Raw genomic sequence first — 8,080 nt, forward strand, 5'->3', positions numbered from 1 at the left:
CTGAAACTATTCTAACAACAATACCTGATACCTATAACCACAAATAATATGTAATGATTAAATTTATTTTTGCCACACACACATATAAAGTGAGAAAGAATAGTTTTTATTTAAATAAATTGGTATTTTGTTTGTGTGGTTGGTTTGTTGTACTCTATGTAGTTTTGAAGCCTGCCCTGGAACTCACTCTGTAGACCAGCCTGGCCTTGAACTCACAGAGTCTCTGCCTCCCAAATGCTGGGAGTAAAGGCATGCACCACCACTGCCAGGAGGGAATTCTTACTCAAATAAAATAACGTATTCCTGTATTTAGAAATAGAGAAAATCCCAATAGTAATATTCATTCATAGATGTTCTATAACCACCAATGGTAACTATACAATGTTATATGTATCTGTGGGATCCTGTCAATGAAAATGTATTTATATAAATGCATGAATACATGTGTGTTTATAAATCTCTAGAATCTGAGAAATAATAGTGTGGATAAAATTGAAACTTCTAGTTAACAATAATCAATTTATAATTGGTTTCATGTCATATTTGATTTTTTTGTATTATCCACACAAGTCTATAGTAAATATATACCAATTTTTGTATTCATGGAAACATGTTTGTAAATACAGTTTATGAGTATAAATTTTGAAGTCAATGTGGCCGTTCTATGTAAAACTGACTGAGTGAAACACTATCTTCCATTTTCCTTCTTTATTATTATGTCTGGCAACAGTTACTATTATTTGATGCAATGTGTATTTTCTTTAATCTTGTCCTTTTCTCTAACATATAGAATAGTAAGGCCTAGAAAAATCATAATTCTGTCTGTTTTGTTCATAACTGTATTTAGAACACTTACACACACACACACACACACACACACACACACACACACACACAAACACACTCTCAACAACAAGCAAACAAAAAAGCCATAAAATTCTTCTTCAATCTTCTTCAGTAAAATGTTACTGAAATAGAGTAAAAATAACCTTTCCATGAAGATTCTATCTTTGATGAAATGGAAAATACATCTTCTAAATATGCATGAAGGTGTGTATTGACTTCCATAGAAGGAAAATTACTTCCTGTATTTCATATCTCTTGGTCTTTATCCATCATGAAGAACACAAAAATGCTAATACATTGTGTTGAAGATATTCAATGATTACTAGTACATAATGGTATTTTAATTTTTGTTAAAGAAGAGATTTAATCCTAACATCAAGGGTGCAGCTTGACTACATAGAATGAAAAGGCGAAAACTCATCCTCCTAATTTCACTTTATCTTTTGGAAATCAGCAGTATACAAGAAAGACACATGCTGTTGCTAACTAATTGAAATGCTTTGAGGATCCAAAGCTAACTCCCACAGACTGACTCAGCATTGAACCCAACTAGGGACACATTCCACCAGTAAACAAATGAATGCTCAGTGTCTTTTGAAGCAACAATGGATGGTGTCATCTTACTTGCAGCATTACAGTAATCAAAAGAAAATAAATCTAAGTGTGGCAAGTATGTGTTAAGAATTTAATTTGTGTTGGTGACAGTGGCTTAATCCCAGCACTTGGGAGGAAGAAGTAAGAGGGTATCTGTGAGTTCAAGGCCAGCATGGTTGGTCTATAGGGAAAGTTCCAGGAGATTCATAGCTACACAGAGAAACCCTGTCTCACATCTCCCTCCCCAAATTTAATTTGTAAGATATTCTTAAGTAAAACATCAGCCATACTTGAAAATAAGAGTTTAGCTGTAGTATTTTGCAAAGGTCCCCATCTGCAAAAAGAAGGTCTTTGACAAGGGATGAGAGCTACACTGATCTGTGGATATAAGTATATGCCTGTGGGTCTAAAAATGTATATTTGGAGTTCAGTTTGAAGTTATATTGGCTTAGGAAAATGACAGTAGTAGGTTTTCCTCTGAATCCTATGTATGACATCATTAGCTATGTAGGTTGCTGGGTTTTTACAGTAGTAGGCATGAATTTTTCTCATTTTGAGAGGTCTTAAGCCCAATTAGATAACTATTGCTTTCTCCCAAGGTATAAGTGTCACTATTTTAGCTTTGGCGATATCTTGCTGTGCTGGCGATTGCTGTGATCCATAGACTTTACAGTTGTGTATGACTATTGATATGATCCATAGATTTTACAGTTGTGTAAGACTATTGATTACTTTCATCTTTGACAATTTGTAAAGTATCTTCAGACACTGACAGCTAGTCCAGCCAATAACAACTCCAAGTGAAATACCAGCATGGGTAAAGGAAATCTCATTTGGCCCTACTTTACATGAAGAGCAACTGTCATTGAATGGCTCTTTACAGAAAGAAAATTGGTTTTCTCCAAAGGTGAGCCTTCTAGATAGGTTGTCCAACACTAAGTTGTCAGCTCTAAATACACACAAATATGACTTAGCACTTATAACTAAATATGAGGTCATGAACTTGAAAGGGGGTACAGGAGGCTTGGAGGTGGGGAGAAGAGATAAAAATGAAGTAAACACAGTACACATATACAAATTCACAAAAAAATTGAATTTAAACAATGTTAAACAATGCAAAGTTGGTGTATATTTGTGGTGCCTGTAGAAGGGAAAGACAGTAAAGTTAAAAACAAGATGAAAGAAACAAAAAGAAAGGAAGGAGGGAGAGAGACAGAAAGAAACACACACAGAGAAATATTCAAAAACTATTAAGAGGTATTAAAGGTAAAGAAAAAAGACTAAAGCATTGGTATTTGACATAAAAAAAAAAAAACAATAAGTTATTTTCTCTAGATTTGGATCTCTCAGATTGAAGTGAAGGAATTTAAGAGGCAATGCCAGGGAAGACATGGGTATGAAGGCTAGGGAATGAAGTTTGAGGAAGAGTAAGAAAAAGAAGATGGGGAGAGGGAGGGTTTCATAGAGACAGCATTCAGTCTGAGTTTTCATAAAGATGGCATTCATAGAGACGGGATAGCCCCTTTGGTCTGAGGATTCAGTAAAGGTATGAGGTCTCTCTAGTGGCTGGCGCCTTTAGTTCTTTGACCTTTCAGTATTTACCCTGATATCTGACTCTGGGTTTTGTTTTGTCTTTTTGTTGTTGTTGTTTTGTTTTAATCAAGACCTATTAAAACTTGTGCTACAGGACGATGGAGATAAAAATGAAAATAAGAAAATATGAATGAGCTGAAGGAGGAAGAATTGTGGGAGCCAAAGTGGTCAAGGACACAAGGAGAACACGGCCCACAGACATTAACTATGTGATCTCATAGGAGCTCACTGAGACTGAAGGAATAATCAGGGGGCTTGCATGGGTATGTGCTATATCCCCTGCATATATGTTATGATTGTTAGCTTGGTTTTCTTGTGGGGGTCTTCTAACAGTGGGGATGGAGTTGCTTCTGACTCTTGTTCTTGTTCTTGGGATCCTTTTCTTCCTACTAGATTGTCTCATCCTTGATGTGAAGATTTGTACCATATATTGTTAGGCCATGTTCAGTTGATATCATTGAGAGGCCTGTTCTTTTCTGAAGGGAAATGGAGAATTTGGGGGAGAAGGGAAGTAGGGGGATTGGGAATATTGGAGGGAGGGGAAATTACTCTCTGGATGTAATAAAAATTATATATATATATATATATATATATTCATTCTTCAAATGTTTGAATAGATCTTTTGACTTTGAAACATTTCCAAATGAGTTTAATTTGGAACTATTTACTAGATTCCATTGTATAATTGGAGTAATTTGAACTACTTCTGCTTTTTTTTTTTGTTGTCTTATTTCTGTCACTACATGTGTTTATCTTCCCCAATATTCTGTGTTCACATATATACCTACATGACTAAATTCTACTGATTGAGAGCCAAATATATCTCACTTGGAATAGACAAATAAATGAGAACATTTTTTGCTGGTAAAGTGTTCTGTTACTTTTTGATAGATACAAAACCACCCATATTATGATTGTAAAACCATCACACTCTTGTTTTTTGTTTTTATAGACAGGGTTTCTCTGTGGCTTTGGATACAAATATGGTACAAACTTACAAAGGAGCAAGCAGTAAGTGGGAAGAATAATATGCAACTCCATCAAATATATGAATCAGATGCTGAGGATGCTTAAAAAATTAGTGGTGAAGCTACCATCAGACATGTTTTTTGAGATGAGAGACGAAAGAGTCATTAAAAATTATAATAGATTTACAAATCTACTACTAGAGCAAATACAACCAAATGCATGGATTAATTAATTGGGTTGCTGTTTTAATAACTACGACAACTTCAACAAAACAAACATAATATCCTCACCTAGAATATAAAAAAATTAAAATAAAAAATAAAGATTGCAGTTTACTGATAGTTTGTGAGGGATATCCTTTCTCCTACCTGGGACATAGACAATGTTCTTGGAGTAATATTTTTAAAATATGAGCTTGTATATAATAATAACAACAAGAAACTTTATACCTGGCACACATGACAGAGAAGCATAAACAACAGTTCAACAATCTTTATAATTACACCATCAATCATATTGCAAAATGCATTGAGAATACATTTCTGTATTGAATGCAATGATGTTTTATTAAAAATATTACAATAAAGAATTAGTTGACTCAATGCAGTTCCGATATTGTTCACAGCTACAGTTTAGGAGGAAGCTTGAAACAGTAAAATGTCATCATGTCCTTGAAATGAAAACTATCTTTAATATTCTCTTAGAGTTCTCTTTAAATGCAAAATCTTTACAAAAGCATCCAGGTGCCTTTATCCCCTCCATGAGACACTGGGATTTTTAATGATTAGTCCTTCAGAACTCGTATATGTCTTGTTCCCCAAAAATAGTCTTATAATTTGATCCCAGTCAGTATAATGTGATCATTATTAAAACAGTTCTTAAACTTAGCCTGTCTTTTACCTGCTTCTAGCAAACAGGTTTATAAAAGTACTCTTGTATTTTGAGTGTAGATCTAGGATAACAATTAGTTGTGAAGTTGAATTTTCAGAAATAGTTGAGGTCAATCACTGAACATGCTACCATTTCTGATAGAAATGTCCTCACAGCAAGAGAGATGCCAAAGGTGTCATAGCCATATCATCAACATAAAGAGAGAAGATGTGTCAAACACATATGTATTGTTAGTTCACCTACCCAAATATTAGGCTAAAATAGGAATGAAAAAATAAAAATATAAAATTATGCTAACAAAGCAAGGTTGTAGGAAGATTTTTAAGAATACAAGAAGGCAAATTTATCAACTGGAAATTAACTACAAAATCATGCTATTACAGTTTTAAGTAAGAGGAAGCAATTTTCACTTAGAATTGTTTTAATCTTGTTTTTGAGATGGTATTTATTTATTTGTTTTTAAGTACATTTTTTACTTTTGAAAATTTCATACATGAATGACTTTTACATTTACACTATTTCTACCCCTCTCATTCCCTCCTCCAACAACCCCATATCTGCCCAACTTCCTCCCAAATACATGACCTTTCTTATTTTTCTTTTTATTTTTTTCTCGTTTTGAAAATAAGTTTACTGTTTCATCTCCATAGTCTTCGCATAGTTCCTCCTCTCGCCTCCCATCCCATCTGGATCCACCCTCTTTCTGTCTCTCATTAGATCGTGAACAGGCTTTTTAGGCATAATGATAAAATAAAACATAATAATAATATAAAGCAAAAATTAACACATAACAACTGGAAAAAACTAACAAACAGAAAGAAAATAGCTAAGAGAGGGCAGAAAAGACAGTGATGCACTTGTTTGCATACTTTTTAAACCATAAAAACAATGAACTGGAAGCCATAATATATATATGCAAGGGGCCTGTAGGTTAAAAAAGAGAGAAGAAAAACATAAAATAAAATTGAAAATACGATAAAACTTAAAAATTAACCAAACATAATAAAAGGAAGGTTGCTAACATGACATCAGAGGACAAGGAACCTTCAAAGATGCCAACGTATTTGTTGTCTGTTGGCCATCTGTTGCATGCAGCCTATCCTTAATAACAGTTATTTTCCCCAGGAAGACTCTCTTCGAGGAAACTGAAGCTTCATTTGCAAGTGCTTAATATTTGGAAATTGTGTCTGGGTTAGTGATAGGGACCTATGTCCACTTCTTTCAGTTCTTGAACCCTATCTGTGTAGACCTGACAAATTATCAAATGTGTAATCAAGAGGAAAAAAAATGACTCTTTTTTTTTTTGTTTTTGCAAATTCTATAAAAAAAAATCTCTTTAACTTTCAGGAAACTACTGGAGAATGTGTATCTGTAAAATAATGGAAATAATTAAGAAAATAAAGCACCCAGATCAAGAGTCACATATCCATTCTCCTACTACAGGCGTATGAATTCTCTTGAGTTTTGCCGACTCTGGATAAAAATTTTATAAACTTTACAAAAGGAGAAAATAGTTAAAAAGTAATTATTTTTAATCATTTTAAACTTCCAAACAAATTATGAAAGAGTAACAATGAATAGAACATAAAGGAATAAGTATGAGCTATTTCTCAGGAAAAGAAATATACCGAAAATGAAATTAGCCTAAGTATCAATTAGATTAAGTATGAATCTATTAAAAGAAAAATAAACACCTTGGGTGCCAAGATGAAGCTGAATATCTCCTTCCCAACCATCGGCTGTCAGAAGCTCATCAAAGTGGATGATGAACGCAAGTTTCGTACATTCTATGAGAAGCAGATGGCCACAGAAGTAGCTGCTGATGCTCTGGGTGAAGAGTGGAAGGGTTACGTGGTCCACATCAGTGGTGGGAATGATAAACAAAGTTTTCCCATAAAGCAAGGTGTTCTGACCCATGGCAGAGTGTGTCTGCTGTTGAGTAAGGGGCATTCTTGTTATAGACCAAAGAGAAGTGGAGAGAGAAAGCACAAGTCTGTTCAAGGATGCATCGTGGATGCCAATCTCAGCATTCTCAACTTGATCATAGTAAAAAAAAAAAAAAAAAAAGGAGAGAAGGATATTCCTGGACTGACAGATACTACTGTTCCTTGTTTTTTGGGACCTAAAAGAACTAGCAGAATCCAAAACCTTTTTAATCTCTCTAAAGAAGATGATGTCCGCCAATATGTCATGAGAAAGCCTTTAAACAAAGAAGGTAAGAAGCCAGGACCAAAGTGCCCAAGATTCAGTGTCTTGTTACTCCATGTGTCTTTCAACACAAATGCCATCGTTTTGCTCTGAAGAAACAATGTACAAAGAAAAACAAGGAGGAGGCTGCAGAATATGCTAAACTTTTGGCCAAGAGAATGAAGGAAGCCAAAGAGAAGAGCCAGAAACATAGGCTGTCCTCGCTGGGAGCTTCTACTTCTAAGTCTGAGTCCAGTCAAAAATAAGTCTTTAAGGGTAACAAATAAATAATCATACATTGAAAAAAAAAGCATGACACACTGACTAGTCAAAATGATGCTGATAAAATATATAAATGATCCACAGTATAAGGGTATGAAATTTTCAAAGAATTAATAATATTCTTTTTAAAAAGCTAGACTTCAAGAGGTTGTGTAAGAAATAATATAAATTTAACAAATAAATTTCAACATGCAGGAGGGATTCAGATCAGGCAGGCAATAGTGACTATTTTCAACTTTGTCATTATTCTGTCTTTTCAGCCTTATATGGTGTGGTTTCACATATCCCCAAGATAGTTTCATAGTCACTTTCCGGCTCTGGTTGAACTTGAACTCCTGATTTTCCTTCCTCACTTACCAAGTATTAGGACTATAGGTGGGTGGAGAGATTCTCTAACTACAAGACTATTTTAAGGTGTGATTGAAACTTTGAAGGATATCTGTATTAATGTATACAGTTTGACAACATGAGGTATTTGTGTTTAAGCATAAACCTGGGAAACCAATCATCATCACTCAATGTTGTAAAACACTCATCATTTACAAACACTGATCCTGTCTCTAGCCTTAATAGCAAGAGTAGTTAACATAGGTTCTACACTCTTAGCAACTTTAAAAATTCTAAAACATATTACTAATTACTTTTTTTAATTTAAATTTGAAACAAGGTTATTTTACATGTCAATCCCAGTTCCCCCACTCTCCTATCCTTCCCTGTC

The 8,080-nt window shown here is 34.2% G+C and overlaps 1 pseudogene; it reads left to right on the forward strand.

Annotated features, from left to right (window-relative positions):
• Positions 1-6,600: 6,600 nt before the first annotated feature.
• On the forward strand, positions 6,601-7,384 carry LOC127226454 (40S ribosomal protein S6-like; annotated as a pseudogene).
• The last annotated feature ends 696 nt before the right edge of the window (positions 7,385-8,080 follow it).

The sequence above is a fragment of the Phodopus roborovskii genome, unplaced genomic scaffold (genome assembly GCF_943737965.1).
Source record: "Phodopus roborovskii unplaced genomic scaffold, PHOROB, whole genome shotgun sequence".
Classification (NCBI taxonomy): domain Eukaryota; kingdom Metazoa; phylum Chordata; class Mammalia; order Rodentia; family Cricetidae; genus Phodopus; species Phodopus roborovskii.